Raw genomic sequence first — 17,015 nt, 5'->3', positions numbered from 1 at the left:
ATAACGAGAAAGGCATAACACTAACACCGACTCCCAAATCACATAAAGTTGTTTTAACATAGTTTCTTTTAATGGAGCATGGTATAGTTGGTATTCCTGGATCCCCTAGTTTCTTTGGTATTTCACCCTTAAATGTATAATTAGCAAGCATGGTGGAAATTTCAGCTTTTGGTATCTTTCTTTTATTTGTATAAATATCTTTCATATACTTAGCATAAGGAGACATTTTCAGAATATCAGTCAAACGCATACGCAAAAAGACATGTCTAAGCATTTCAACAAAGCGCTCAAAATCATCGGCATCCTTTTTCTTGGATGGATTTGGAGGAAAGGGCACGGGTTTCTAAACCCATGGCTCTTTTGTTTCACCATGCTTCCTAGCAATGAAGTCTCTTTTATCATATCTTTTATTCTTAGGTTGTGGGTTATCAAGATCAACAACAGGTTCTATCTCCACATCATTATCACTGATAGGTTGAGCATCAACATGAACATCATCATCAACATTATCACTAGGTTCATGTTCATCACCACATTGTGTTTCAACATAAAAAATAGAATCATTTGGATTCTCAGGTGTGTCTACAATAGGTGAAGCATGCAAAGTCCTATCATCTTTATTTTTCTTTTTATTACTAGGAGGACTAGGTGCATCAGTATTGATTCTCTGAGAGTCTTGTCAATTCTCTTAAGAATATCCACGAGTATTAGCAGTTGAGTTGTCAATTCAACCACACCTGAAAGACTTAATATCTGCAACAAAGTATTTAGTAGCAAAGTAGTATGGAAGTAACGGTAACGGTGGCAAAAAGTAATGGTAGCAATTTTGTAGTGATTGTAACAGTGGCAGCGACAAAGTAACTTAGCAAAGATCAATAAGTGAAAAGCTCGTAGGCATTGGATCGGCAATGATAATTGTGTTGGATAATATTCATCATGTAGCAGTCATAACCTAGGGTGACACAGAACTAGCTCCAACTAATCAATATAATGTAGGCATGCATTTCGTATATAGTCATACGTGCTTATGGAAAAGAACTTGCATGACATCTTTTGTCCTATGCTCCCGTGGCAGCGTGATCCTAATGGAAACTAAGGGATATTAATGCCTCCTTTCAATAGAGAACCGGACCAAAGAATTAGCTCTTAGTGAATACATGAAATCCTTAAACTACGATAATCACCAAAGAGAATCCCAATTATTGTCACCTTGGGGTATGCGGTTCATAACTCATAATAGGCCTCTACAACTTGCAAGATAGGATCAAGAACACAAATATATTCATGAAAACATAATAGGTTCAGATCTGAAATCATGGAACTTGGGTCCTAGTGACAAGCATCAAGTATAGCAAATCCATAGTGTAAGTGCATCTAGTGCCACCCCTAGCTAGTTGGTTTTGGAGTATTGACGACAAACTTGGTTGAGGGACTAATGTGTTTGTGAGAATTGCAGGATAACACAGGTAGTAGTCCCAGATTGATTCGGTTTACCTACCAGAGATGACCCCTAAAAATGTGTGAAGACATTGAAGACAATGGTGGTCTGTGAAGATATTCACATTGAAGACTATGACATGAGAAGACATCGCATGAAGACTATGGAGTGAAAAGACATAGTTGTTTCGTAGTTTCCTTTTCTTCTTTGTTGAGTCATAGGAACCACCGCACTGTTAAGTGGGGTCCAAGTGAACAAAGTCAGAGTGACTGAAGTGAAGCTCAACCAAATCCTATGTCTTCGAGCGAAGACAATGAGAGCAAATCTTATCTAGAGCTGGATGAGTCAACTTTACTTGTAGCCCAAGTCAAGCTGCCGCATATGTTTGAAATCTGACCGTTGGACACGTGTCGGTTCCTTAGTGACCCAGGGTCATTTTGGACAAATCAGGTCGGGTTGCCTCCTGGCTATAAATAGCCCACCCCCTACACCATAAATTGGTGGCTGCTCAGAGTTAGTCCATGGCTTTTGTCGTTTGAGAGCAACCCACATCGGAAGCTTTTGAGAGAGTAATTCTTGCGAGGACAAAGCCCAAAACACCCAGAGCCAAAGAGTGTTAGGCATCACTGAAGTCTTTTTGTCTGCGTGATCTGAAGACTTATTACACTTGAGGACTATGAATCCTCTAGCCGTTTAGGCATCGTGTTCTGAGCATCCAAGAGTCATTGTGGATTGCCGGTGAATGAAGTCTGTGAAGGTTTGGAAGTCTCCCTTGAAGACTTACAAGAGTGGTTGGGTGAGGACTAAGTGTTCTTAGCTCAAGGGTAATAAGGTGAAGATGCGGTCTTCTGAGTTGAATCTCAGCCTCCCTAACCAGGCGTACAGTTGTCACAACAATTGGAACTGGTCCAACAAATCCCTTGTCCTCTCCGAGCAACTGGTTTTATCCTTTCTCTCTCTTTACTTACTGTTTGTCTTCGTGAAGTCATTGCTCATTTGTCTAATCTGATTGACTTCACTCAGTGAAGACTGTTGACTGTTTCGCTTCATACTATCTTCCATCCTGATCCATACTACCTAGCTGCTGATAGTCTTCGTGCTTTCACTACATTGCTTACTTGACTATGGCTTATCTAGTGTAGTCTACCTTCCGCTGCATATCTATAGGTTCATATCTGTTGTTTGTCTTCAAAGCACCCATGTTTTGAAGACTTTCATAGAAATCGCCTATTCACCTCCCTTGTTCTGTGTGATTCGGTTTAACCACCTGGAGTTTACCTATGTCGACTGCAGGGATAATCAAGGTCTCCACTGCATGCCCTGTCTTCGATGGCACTGATTACTCCTACAGGAAGAATAAGATGCGTATGCATCTTGAAGCCATTGACGTCGATCTCTGGTATGTCGTCAAGAACGGCGTTCCCAACGCGGTGAAGGTGTTACTCCTGCTGATGTCAAGAAGTTCATCCAACTGGACTAAACTACCAAGAAAATCATCTGTGGTCATCTGACCAAAAGGTGGTATGGTCGTGTGAGTGCTCTGGAAACTGCGAAGCTAGTCTAGGACTGTCTCTCCAAGGTCAACGAAGGCGTCTCAACACAGAGAGATTCAAGGATCAGTGTTCTTCGCAATCTCTTCAACCGTTTCAAGAGAAATGACAATGAGAATGTCCAGCTCACATTTGATCGCCTCACTCATATCACAAATGACCTTCATGCACTTGGCGCCACTGAGATAACCAAGCATGAAATCGTCAAGACACTTCTGAGATCACTTGACAGCTCATTTGACACCCTAGCCCTGATGGTTCAAGAGCGCCCTGACTTTAAGACTCTTGATCCATCTGACATACTTGAGAGACTCAACACACATGAGTTCCAGCTATATGAGAAAAGAGATATCTATGGTCCCAACTATGGCCATACTCGCGCTTTGAAGGCAAAGGTTATCTCCTCATCTGAAGAAGAATCTGACTGCAGTTTTGGGGATCGTGAAGATATTGGAAAAGAGCTTGCTATGCTTGTGAAGAAGTTTCAGAAGTTCACCAAGAAGAAAGACTTCAGAAAGTCTTCAAGATCCAGCTCAAGAAATGATGAAGCTTCCTCTCATGATCACAAGAAGAGAACCTGTCACAAGTGCAAGAAACCTGGTCACTACATCTCTGAGTGTCCACAGTGGGACAATGAGACAAAGAAGAATAAGAAGAAGAAGAGCAAGGAATATGATTCTGATGACAACAAGAAGAAGAAATCCTCAAAGTCTTCTTCCAAGTCTTCATTGAAGTCTTCGTCACACAAGAAGAGCTCATGAAGCAAGGCTCATGCATTTGTTGGCAAGGAGATGGATTCAGAGGAGGAGTCTGCATCTGAGGAGGCAGAGGTGGAGTCTGAAGAGGAATCTGATTCTGGAGTAGCAAGCCTGGCTCTAGCTTCTGCGTATGTCGCCAAGTCCATCTCAATACTGAAGACAATGGCCTCATCACCAACACTGATGCCAAGAATGAGCATGACTCTGTTCCCACCTACTGCTTCATGGCACGTGGTGCCAAGATAAACTCACACGATGCTTACTTTCAAACATCAAGTGAAGATGACTCTGAATGTGAATCTAAACCTAGCTACAAAACACTTGCTAAAATTCCAACTGAACAACAAAATGCTATGGAACATATTCAAAAGTTGTTAGACAAAAGCGATGACCTGTTGGACACGGAAATGACCCGAACTCAGTCCTTAATTAAAGACATAAAAAATCTTCATGTTAAGTACGAGGAACTTGAAAGTCGTCATGAATCGCTCTCAACAACTCATGAAAAGCTCTCCTATGATTATTTTCAAAGGAAGCAAGAACTTGAGAAATTGAGATCGGTACATGAAGATCTTCAGAAGGAGAATGAGTCACTTCACGCTCAACAGATCAGTGCCGCTCAGGAAGAATTTGAACCACCATGTCTAAATTGTCTTGAGCGTGATAATGTTGTCTCTGTTGCTGAATGTTCAACTGCTGCTACGGTTGCAATATCTTCAACTGCTAATGTGGTAACTAACCCCTCTGCTGAGGATACCACTATTATTGCTGATGAGAATGCCAGGATGAAGACATTGCTTGAGACAGGAATGTACACAAGTCTCAAAGGGCATCAGACACTATGTGATGTCCTCAAAAAGTAGATTCTGAACCGAAACCCTAGGAAAGAGGGTGTTAGGTTCGAGAGCAAAATGAATGTTGATGGTTCTTACTGGATGCCTGAGCAGTACCCCAAAACCACATGGGTTGCTGCTAAGGGACCTTCAGTGGATCCATCAATCTTATCTGGCTTCATGTGTGCTAATCCAGTTATCATTGATGAATCCTTTGATGCAAACTGTATATTGTTCAGGAATCAGAATGGTGAAGTGTTTGCCAGGTACATTGGTACTAACTGCAGGAATGAACCACCTCTTTAGAAGATCTGGGTACCCAAAAGTTGTCTTGAAAGTCTTCCCGTGAATATCATCATGACACCACCGGGGAAGAGGACAAATCCCGGACCAAAAGCTTCATATGGTCCAAAGGCTTCATACAGACAGAGGACTCAATGTTTTGCAGGGAAACCACACTCAGTCTTTTGAATATGAGCGTGTTTCATCAAACCGCTATGTTCATAAGACCAAGAACTTTTCTTCTTATTCTTATGAGTATTATTCACCTCCTGTAAGGCAATTTGCTAGGGCTCCAAAGCCGAAGTTCTCAGATGCTGCACTTAGACTCATTGCTTCTTAGCCACCCCTGAAGATGTGGGTGGTTAAGAAAATTTAACTCTCTTTTGCAGGGTAAGGTCTCTAGCCGGAAATCAAAGGCATCAAATGCTTATGCCAGGGACCTTAAACATCTTGTGGGACGCAAGATAAAATGTCCAAATGGTCTTACTATGTATTTCGTCCCGGGATTCCTTGACAACCATCCTATTTATCCTAACCAAGATCTAAACTTTCATGTTTCACTTGTTCGTAAAATGTTTATGCTTCACAATACTCTTGGTGAAGCCTATCCCCCAAACTCTACTGTAGGATATGACACCAAAGGCTTCAGAATGGATTATGGATAGTGGTTGCACTAACCACGTGACTGGTGATCGATGTCTTCTGATGGATTCAACCCTAGGCCCGTCTGACAAAAGTCACATCACATTTGTTGACACTAGTAAAAGCAAGGTATTGGGTCTGGGTAGAGTTGCAATCTCAAGGGATCAGCACATGGATAAAGTGATGCTTGTTGAATCCCTTGGTTTCAACTTAATGTCTGTCTCAATGCTTTGTGATTTGAACATGATTATGGTATTTGGAAAATGTCATTGCCTTATGCTTATGGAATCTGACAAGTCTCTAGTCTTTGAAGGGTATCGAAAAGATGATCTGTATATGGTAGATTTCTCAGCAGGACCACAGTTTGCTGTATGTCTTCTAGCAAAAGTTTCAAAGTGCTGGCTCTGGCATCGGAGGCTAGGACATGCTGGCATGAGGAACTTGTAAACTCTTGCGAAGAAGAAGCATGTCGTAGGTATCAAGGGTGTCAAGTTCAAGAAGGATCATCTGTGTGGTGCTTGTGAAGCTGGGAAGATGACTAGGGCCAAGCATCCCTCGAAGACAATCATGACGACTCCACAACCCTTTGAGCTGCTTCACATGGACTTATTAGGCCCTACTCACTACTCTACTCTTACTACCACTGCTTGTCTCTATGGCTTTGTCATTGTTGATGATTACTCGAGATATACATGGGTGCATATAATCCTCTACAAGACTGAAGTGCAGGATGTCTTGAGACGATTCGCCAACCGTGCCATGACGAACTATGGCATCAAGATCAAGCACATCAGAAGTGACAACGACACTGAATTCAAGGACACTGGCCTTGACACTTATCTTGATACACTGGGCATCACTCATGAGTTCTCAGCTCGTTACACACCTCTGCAGAATGGCATTGTGGAGCGCAAGAACAGAACCCTCATTGAGATGGCTCGGACGATGCTTGATGAGTACAAGACTCCAAGGAAGTTCTGGCCTGAAGCCATTGATACTGCATGCCATGTCATCAACCATGTTTATCTTCACAAGCTTCTAAAAGAAGACATCATATGAGCTGCTAACATGTAAGAAGCCAAACGTTACTTACTTCAGAGTATTTGGTGCTAGGTGCTGGATCAAGGATCCACATCACACTTCAAAATTTGCACTACAAGCACATGAAGGATTTATGCTTGGATACGGAAAGGATTCGCAGTCCTACAGAGTCTTCAACCTATTTCACTATAAAGTGGTTGAAACTATGTATGTGCGGTTTGATGAGACCAACGGATCGCAAAGAGAGCACCTGCCAAATGTGCTAAATGAAGTCCCTCCTAGTGAATCTATCAAGCTTACGGGAGAGAAATCATACCTTCTGAAGCTCGGGCTGAAGAAGAAATCATCATTGCACCAAGTCAACCCGAAGTCAATGCTCAACCTGAAGTCAGTGCTGAAGCTGAAGACAATGATCTGCAAGGGCAAATTCTTCGTCTAGTTCATCCGCGTGTTACAAATGAAGTACAGATTGAGAAGATAATTGGTAGCATCAATGCACCTGGTCCACTGACTCGTTCAAGAGCAACACAACTAGCAAATTTCTATGGGCACTTTGCATTTGTCTCTATATCTGAACCCAAGGAAGTTGTTGAAGCCTTTATGGAACTTGAATGGATTCAAGCTATGCAAGAAGAACTTCATCAGTTCGAGCTGAACAATGTATGGGAACTGGTCAAGTGTCCTGATCCTCGCAAGCACAATATCATTGGCACCAAATGGATCTATCGCAACAAACAAGATGAGCATGGTCAAGTTGTCAGAAACAAGGCTCGTCTAGTTGCTCAAGGCTACACTCAAATAGAAGGGATTGACTTTGATGAAACATTCGCTCTCGTGGCAAGGCTTGAATCTATTCGCATACTGCTAGCTTACGCAAACCATCAGAACATTCTCAATGGCAAGATTGAAGAAGAAGTGTATGTTGCACAACCACCTGGCTTTGAAGATCCAAAACATCCTGATATGGTGTACAAGCTCAACAAGGCACTTTATGGCCTCAAACAAGCTCCTCGCGCTTGGTATGACACACTCAAAGACTTCCTGAAGAGCAAAGGCTTCAAACCTGGTTCTCTAGATCCTACACTCTTCACGAAGACATATGACGGTGAACTATTTGTGTGCCAAATCTATGTGGATGACATTATCTTTGGCTGCACAGACAAAAGATACAATGATGAGTTTGGGCACATGATGCAAGAGCAATATCATACGTCCATGATGGGAGAGCTGAAATTTTTCCTTGGTCTTCAAATCCGTCAGCAGAGCAACGACATCTTCATATCTCAAGAAAAATACCTCAAAGATTGCCTGAATAAGTTTGGAATGCAGGACTGAAAAGGTTACACGACGCCAATGCCAACCAAAAGTCATCTGGGCCCTGACGACAATGGTAAAGAGTTCGATCAAAAGGTATACCGCTCCATGATTTTTTCTTTACTTTACTTATGTGCATCTAGGCCAGATATAATGCTTAGCGTTTGCATGTGTGCCCAATTCCAAGCGGCACCAAAGGAGGCGCATCACCTAGCGGTGAAGCGAACACTTCAATATTTGGCTTACATCCCCACAATAGGATTATGGCAACCAAAGGGCTCAACATTTGATATGATTGGATATTTGATGCTGATTATGCTGGTGACAAGGTTGATCGCAAGTCCACTTCAGGAACATGTCACTTTCTCGGTCGATCTCTCGTCTGCTGGTCTTCAAAGAAGCAGAACTGTGTATCACTCTCCACTGTTGAATCTGAATACATTACTGCTGGATCGTGTTGTGCTCAGCTTCTCTGGATGAAGCAAACTCTCAAGGACTATGGCATCAACACGAAGAATGTGCCACTCTTCTGCGATAACGAAAGCACCATCAAGCTTTCCAAGAATCCAGTTCAGCACTCGAAGGCAAAGCACATTCAGATCCATCATCACTTTCTCAGAGATCATGTCAACAAAGAAGATATTGATATCATTCACGTCAACACAGAAGAGCAATTGGCAGATATCTTCACAAAGCCCTTGGATGAGAAAAGGTTTTGCAAGTTGCGGTGTGAACTAAATATCTTAGAATCCTCAAATGTCCTGTAATTGGACACACATCCTAACGCTTATGCATGTTGACGACTTAGATGTGCAACACACGAAGTAACATATATCTTCAATCAATGAAGACTTACCCTCTGAGTGTGAATACATTAACGTGGAATTTGACTTCGGAGCACCACAATAATTATGCGCCGTGTCTGGGTCTAATACTTCCTATACGGTGGGTAATGTCGTGGTTCTAAGTCTGACAGTAAGTATAGGGGGTACGAATGAGGAGGTAAGGTCCTAGCTACGGCGAGATTGTATGCAAGTGTTTACGAGTTCAGGCCCCTCTCAGAGGAGGTAAAATCCCTACGTCTCGGTGCCCGGAGGTGGTCGACTGGATTATAAGGGTGTGTGTTACACGGGGTGCGAACCCTTGTGCCAGACGAGGGGGTGGCTTATATAGAGTGCGCCAGGACCCCGGCCATCCCCCGTTACCAAGAGTTCAATGTACATAAAGATGGGGCATTACTGATAATGCCAACCATAAGTGCTTTTAATGACCTCAGAGACTACAGAGTGAATGCTTGAAAGTTGTTGTTCTGAGTGACTCTTGGTCTTCAGTAGGTCGAGTGATCGACTGGTCATGTGACATCAGGAAAGAGGGGTACCCGAGTGATTGATTGGTTGAGTGGATTACACTCGATGCCTTTATTGGGCACTCCTTGTCGTCTCTTGAGCTTCTTTGCTTCTAGGGTAGTGACCTTGAGTAGGACGTATAGGTCAGGCCTATGACCCTACCCCAGGCCTATATCATCATCATTAGCCCCCGAATGGATTGAGGTCCGAGTGAAAAGAAGGTTGAAGTTGATCTTGCTTCGACCCTTGTGCTTCACAAGTACTCATGTTGAACGGAAGGCCCATGTTGGAACTTCGGCTTCGTTTCAGTCACCTTGATCGATTCAGAAGTTGCTGAGTGGATTTATAACGTCACCCGTCGAGTGTTGTTTTTGATGTGAAATCTCGGGCGCGATTGGTTATGGGGTATCCCAGATTTCACGGGATTTGAAATTTCGGGGAAGCGCACAAGGATCCCATGAAATTTCGGGGAGCTGGCTGAGTCCGGACTGATCGCCAACGGGGCTGCGCGGTTGCCGGAGGGGGAGACGGAACCACAACCGCGACCGGGTGAGTGCGTTCTGCTCGCCACCCATGTCGACTGTGGTTTCTCGCTTCCCCTACACCCTTTTTCCGGGGTTTCTTGAACTTTTTTGGAGCCCAACTCCATCACTTTTCTCCCAACACCATCACATACCTTGCTGCGTTCGTGTCTATGTGCGAGAATTTCTTGGGTTGTCGACCGCACTGGGGTCTTTTCAAGCACATCTTCACAATTCGCTCCCAGTTGGTGAAGAAAGCGAATACGAGCGATGAGAGAACACATGTTATCCAAATGTGTGGGGGTTTAGGTATCCAGAAGAGGAAACAGAGTTCTTTCCCTTCCATGACACTTCCTAAGTCGGTTAGGGGCTGGCAGTCGACCTAGTTTTACTGCCAGGACATTACGACTCCAGGTCAGTCGATTGGACTTCGCCCTTTTAGTTAGATCGTGCACAGACCCCTTCCTCGTTGAATGTGACCACTGCAGAGAGGGTGGAAACAAACTGCTGGTCGAGAGGGTCCAATTGATCAATCAGGGTGTCACTGGCATGGATTTGTTGGAGGTATATCTCAGTCGACGCATCCAGCCGCTCCAGGCTCGTGACCACTCGATGTGGATGTACTCTGGAGCCAACGGCACCGCTCGGGTCCATCCAGAGGAAGTATCAGCCAAGACAGTGGCCCAGTGGTTGAAGAGTATCACAGGGAACAAGGATAACCCCAGAGGCGCCAGGAGAGTCGACCCCTTCAGCGACAGCAACTAGCCAGACAAGGTTCGGTCTCTGTCAACGACTGTATTTGGATACGTCTTGCAACTATCTTCGAATCCGACTAATATTCACTTGACTTCTTGTTTTGTAGGTTTACACTGAGATGTACTCGATGCCCAATGGTGAACAAACTCTGGAGCAAGACCAGCAGGGAGAGGAGAGCACGAAGGAAAGCGGCAATTGGCAATCTCCAGAAGACGAGGACGAGGAGGAGAGCGATGAGTTGGATGACGATGAGATAGTCAACTCACCACCTCGTACGGAACATCGATCCAAGCTACTCCATGATCCAGCGGACGGTCGTGGCAAGACCGTGGCTCCAAGCACCCAAACACAAAAGCGTACTCGGACATCGACTCCAGAGCCGACGGAGAAGGTCGCCAAGCAGCCCAAGGTCGTCCCCTCAAAGACTCGGAAGACTTTGCCCAAGATCAAGATGGATGTTCCTGTTGCCTCTGGGTGAGTGTTCTTTCCTTCTGTGTTTTCATCCACCAACTGATACTTCTGCTCTAATAGAATGGATTGTAAACTTTTCCAGCCCAACCTCCGCTGCGACTGACATGGACATTGACAAGGCCCCAGGTGACGAGGAAGCTGATGACGCAGCCACCTCCAAAGCTAGTAAGTCCACTCAACTCGCATTTATTCTATCGATTGAATTGTTGGCCGGTTGAATTTCTGAGGTTTCTTTTTGTTGCAGCTCCACGGGACGTTGTCATGCTTTCGGATGATGAAGAAGAAGAAGTGCCTCTAAGGGAGAGGAGGAGGAGGGGCAAGGCATCAAGCGGGAAAGCACCCGAGGTTCAGGTCCCTCAGTCGACACTAGTGCTTGAGACAGTGGTCGAGCAATCCAGAGATCTGGCTCGGACCAAAGTTACTTTCGCCAATCCGCTATCGACTGATCGTCCATCGGGGTCAACTGCTTAGACCTCTGCCGCTCTAGTACAACTCCATGCATCTGACCCAGTGGCTTCTTCGAATGCCTTGCCATCATCGCTCTTCACTGTGTACCAGACTCCAGATGACTCACCGAGTGCTGCCAGGGAGGCTCTTCTCCATGTAAATCTCATGATGGAGTAGATGAAGGTGGTGCATGAGGTCAGTCAGGTGGCTTATAATGCCAACACTGCTCTAAAACCAACGTCAAGGTTAGTTGATTCCCGACTGGTCTCTTGAATAATGATAATTGTTGATGTTTCTTCGCTGCCCATATGGTGCTCTTAGATGAGCGTTTTGGAACCTATTATGTGCATCTATCATGGGTCTGTGTTTCACATCCAATCACCCACTGGGGTGTTTCTGTCTTAGAGCTGTATAGGTCTTCCACTTGAGTCGACTTAGGTTGAGTCGAGTGTTTTTCTGAACCAGTGGGGGCACACAGAGTGCACCCAGTGGGTGTAGTCCCCGAGACCGCGGTCGACTGTTGGTAGGCGGCTGGGGTCTGAGAATCTCTTTTTTTTTAACTCATGCTAGGCAGACCATGCTTGAGTGTAAAACCGAACCAGCGGGGGCACACTAAGTGCACCCACTGGGTGTAGTCCCCGAGACTACTGTTGAATGGTTGATTCGGCGGTAGTCTTAGAACAACTTTCACTACGACTGACTTTTGTTTTTCTCGACTGACATATCTTGTTTGCTGACTACAGAGGTCTTGCGATCTTGGGGCTCAACTTTCTGAACTGAACAAGAATCAAATCAGCCTCAACCTTGACCTGGAACTGGCCAAGAAGAACCTAAAGACTACTCAGAACGAAGTAGCTATCATGGGAGGTAACCAATCATTGACTGTCCACTTTGTGACTCACTCTTCCCCATGTTTTTCTTTCAGTCTCTTTGAATTGAGTGATTTCACTCAAACAGATGTGCGTAGTGAAAACCATCAACTTCAAGCTCATCTGAAGAATGTTATTTCTTTAGAGAAAATGAAGCAGGCTCTGGAGAAGAAGGATCAGGATCTTGCTGTGGCCCAGAAGGAGGTGAGAGGAAACAACGCTTGCGGACAAGAAGCTCAGCAAGTTAGAAGAGGAGAACTCTAAGCTAAAGACCGTTGTCTCTGAGGCCAATCGAGAGGTCAAGCAACTGAAGAAAGACAAGGACAACTTGACCGACAAAGTTGGAAGCCTCAAGGCCAAGAAGGGCGATCTAGAGTCTAATCTGGGACAGCTTGCTGCAAAGCTGGTCTTGAAGCTTGAAGGTATTCTTGTTCGACTGATTTGCTGCTGTCGACTGGCATGTCTTGTCTAACTATCGACTCACTATTTTTTCTGACTATGCAGAACTTTGTCAAGACTTTGAAGTAAAGACCGGGAGGGTCGAGACGGGTCTCGACCCCATAAATTGTCCCGTCAAAGATGATGTTGCAATGAATGTGCTGCGGTTGGAATCACGCATGGACAGTGTTGTTGCTTATCTTGCCCGACTGAAGGCGGCGATGACTCGGGTTGATGCTGAACTCTGGCCTCAGGCGGAGCTCTCACAAGACCTCGAGTCTCTGATGGCTCGACTAAATCAAATACCTGACCGAGTGCAAGAATTGAATAAATCATCTTCTCGCTGCGGCGCTGATGTCGCCCTATCATTGGTCCGAGTGCACTGCAAGGGCACCAGAGAAGACAAGCTGGCAGAACTCAAGGTTGTGTACACCAAAAAGCACACTTTCCAGTCCTTCATGGACACTTTCCTTGACGCCGCCACTCGCATCGCAGACAGCATTGACCTTGACAGTTTCTGCGATCCAGCAAGTCCTTCTCCTGACGAGTGATCAAAACATTATGCCCCACCTTTATTTGCCTCAGAATGCCGAGTGATTATGTAACCATTAAACTCTTCCAGGCTTGTGCCCGAATACTCCTGCCTGTTGCGGTCCCGAACTTTTGCAGGATTTATGTGAACTTTCATTTCTTCGAATATCATGGCTTTTGTTCTGGTTTTGAATTGTTTCTGATTGTCTTTCAATCTCGAGTGAACTTGATCTTTTCACCTTTTATCGAGTGAAGTGTACACTGTACTTGTGACGCAGCTCGGACGCGGTGTTCAGTCGACACCTCGTCGTCCTTGCGGATCGGGATGGTACATTGTACTTGTTATGCAGCTTGGACGTGGTGTTCAGTCGACACCTCGTCGTCCTTGCCGATAGGGATAGAGTGCATGTTGTATTTTTGGCGTAGCTCAGACGCGGTGTTTAATCGACACCTCGTCGTCCTTGCAGATAAGGATGGGCGTACCTTGTATTTGTGGCATAGCTCAGACGCTGTGTTCAATTGACACCTCGTCGTCCTTGCGGATAAGGATGGAGCGTACATTGTATTTGTGGCGTAGATCAAAGGATGTTTGTGACCTAAGCGAGCACGAGGTCGCAGCTAAGCCTCTGAGTGGGAGGATTGCTCTCCACTCATAATATTTTTTAACTTAGGGCGATTACGGGGTCGCAGCTAAGCCCCCGAGTGGGAGGATTGCTCTCCACTCAGAATGTTTTTTAACTTAGGCGATTACGGGGTCGCAGCTAAGCCCCCGAGTGGGAGCATTGCTCTCCACTCGGAATGTTTTTTAACTTACACGATTACGGGGTCGCAGCTAAGCCCCCGATGGGAGGATTGCTCTCCACTCGGAATGTTTTTTAACTTAGGTGATTACGGGGTCGCAGCTAAGCCTCTGAGTGGGAGGATTGCTCTCCACTCGGAATGTTTTTTCACTTAGGCAATTACGGGGTCGCAGCTAAGCCCCAAGTGGGAGGATTGCTCTCCACTCAGAATGTTTTTTAACTTAGGCGATTACGGGGTCGCAGCTAATCCCCCGAGTGGGTGGATTGCTCTCCACTCGGAATGTTTTTTTAACTTAGGCAATTACGGGGTCGCAGCTAAGCCCCCGAGTGGGAGGATTGCTCTCCACTCGGAATGTTTTTTAACTTAGGCGATTACGGGGTCGCAGCTAAGCCCCCGAGTGGGAGGATTGCTCTCCACTCGAAATGTTTTTTAACTTGGCGATTATGGGGTCGCAGCTAAGCCCCCGAGTGGGAGGATTGCTCTCCACTCGGAATGTTTTTTAACTTAGGCGATTACGGGGTCACAGCTAAGCCTCTGAGTGGGAGGATTGCTCTCCACTCGGAATGTTTTTTAACTTAGGCGATTACGGGGTCACAGCTAAGCCTCCGAGTGGGAGGATTGCTCTCCACTCGGAATGTTTTTTAACTTAGGCGATTATGGGGTCAGCTAAGCCTCTGAGTGGGAGGATTGCTCTCCACTCAGTTTTTAACTTAGGCGATTACGGGGTCGCAGCTAAGTCCTTGAGTGGGAGGATTGCTCTCCACTCGGAATGTTTTTTAACTTAGGCGATTATGGGGTCACAGATAAGCCCCCGAGTGGGAGGATTCCTCTCCACTCAGAATGTTTTTTAACTTAGGCGAATCAGGTTCGCGGATAAGCTACTGATATGTCTGTGGGATATCGGGTTCCGGCAAAACCCTTAAGGTTCGAACTCTGGGGTGCGCACGAAGATCTTCTCCCTACCGAAAGACGCACACCACCTCGCCACGATTCTAAGCTAGAACGATGAAAACACAAGAGACACAAGGTTTATACTGGTTCGGGCCACCGTTTAGGTGTAATTCCCTAATCCAGTGTGTGGTGTGGTGGATTGCCTCTTTGGCTAATGATGAATAGTACAGAGGAAGAACAGCCTCAGGAGAGGTGTTCCTGTGGTGATGTGTGGATGAGCTAGGTCTCGGTCTGATTCCAGATGAGATTCTAGATGCCCTCTATTGTGGTGGCTATCTCTATTTATAGAGGCCCTGGTCCTCTTCCCAAATATTGAGCGGGAAGGGAGCCAACAACGGCCATTTTGAAAGGGGACAGCTAGTACAAGCTATCCTGACTAAAGGTGGTCTTCGACTGCCAAAGGTGCTGGTGATGATGCCGTCTTGGGCTCCACGATGACCTCCGTCCTGCCGTCCTGCTGGTCTTGGTCTCGTTGCACCAATATGGAAACCTTTGCTTGATGCCTCGATACTCTGTGCCTGCGCTTGCCCCCTTTGAACCAAAGAGGAAGCATGGACATTGCGCAGGCTGGCGCCATCCTGGCACCCGCCCGGTCTTGATCGTCATGGCTTACGTCATGAGCACCTCACGAGGTACCCCTTGCCTTGATATATCTGCCTCCTCGCAAGCCTGCCTGGTGAGGCCGCCCCTGGGGAGGCCTTGTGTCGTCCGCCCCGCGAGGCTTGGCCCCTCGCGAGGGTCTTGAACTTGGGTTGATGAAGACGGGCCATATTGGGCCGCTGCTGAGCCACGCTGCAGGCCGCAGGCAGGCAAGTCTGGGGACCCTCGTTCGTAGAACGCCAACAGTAGCCCCCAGGCCCAAGCACGCTCGGACTTGGTTCAGCGGTGAAGCCAAAGGGCAAGTGCGGAGCGCCGTGGACCCAAACAGCCCGCGGCCTTGATTGCCGCGTGGCGGTTGATTGGACGTGGGTGTCTCCGCTTCCCCACGCTGCCTCGGGAACTGCCCGACTGACAAAAGGCTGGCCTGGGTGAGGCTTGCCTTCATTGCTCTCTTTTGCCTTGCCCCAGATCCCCTTCCTTGCTCCCTTGCTTCCAAAATCTCCAGATCCGCTCCATTCCTTCCCTTCCAGTGAGCCATAGCGCCGCGCAAGGCTAAGGCCGACGCCCTGCCGGCTTGGTATTCGTCGGCCCTAGATGCCCCCAACATGTCGAAGAAGAATCTCACCGCTACGCGCCTGATGATGGCGGTGGTGGGCAGCGAGATGGGGGTGAACGAACTCCAGGCCGGCTCCGCCACGCCGGAGGCTAAGGGGAGCACCTTCTACCCCTTCTTCATGAACGTCGTTGTTGCCGGCCTGGTTCCGCCCTTCTCCGAGTTCTTCTATGTCGTCCTCCGCCATTACGGGTTGCAGGCCCTTCACCTCCATCCCAACTTCGTTCTCCTTTTGTCGATTTTCGCCTACTACTGTGAGGCGCATGTGGGGGTGATGCCGTCTATGGCTTTGCTGTGCCACTTCTTCTCCCTCCGAATCAACGGCGAGCACACCTAGGCGTGCGCCGGCTTTGTCGTGTACTCCAAGGCCAACGTGATATCGAAGGCCGGGAAGAGGGTCGACGGATTCTGGAGCAAGTGGGTCATGATGGATGCCAGATGTATCCACTCTCAGTTGGTGTTGCCAGCGGAGCAGCCCCAGCCCGGTGAGGGGTGGTCTCGCACGAAGCTCGACGACAACCGGGCGAAGTTGGTGCTAGAGAAGATGAACGCCAAACTGAGACCAGACAACATGAAGGCAGCGAAGCTGACAGGGGCCACGCTCCTGAGGGAGTTCTTGATGCAGTGGGTGGCTCCACTTCAGGCGCACTCGCGCCCGTTGTGGATGCTTGGGGGCGCGGACGATGATCTTCTCCTGAACCCGATGGCCTTGGCCGACGAGGATCTGGTCGCGGCTCTCCGCCTCTTGGTTGGAGATGACTTGGAAGTTCTGGAGGGTGCTCCTGCCCCCTGTTCCTCCGCCAGGACTGGAAA

The sequence above is a fragment of the Triticum aestivum genome, chromosome 2B (genome assembly GCF_018294505.1).
Source record: "Triticum aestivum cultivar Chinese Spring chromosome 2B, IWGSC CS RefSeq v2.1, whole genome shotgun sequence".
Classification (NCBI taxonomy): domain Eukaryota; kingdom Viridiplantae; phylum Streptophyta; class Magnoliopsida; order Poales; family Poaceae; genus Triticum; species Triticum aestivum.
The sequence above is the reverse complement of the archived record's forward strand: the minus strand, read 5'-3'. Positions refer to the sequence as shown.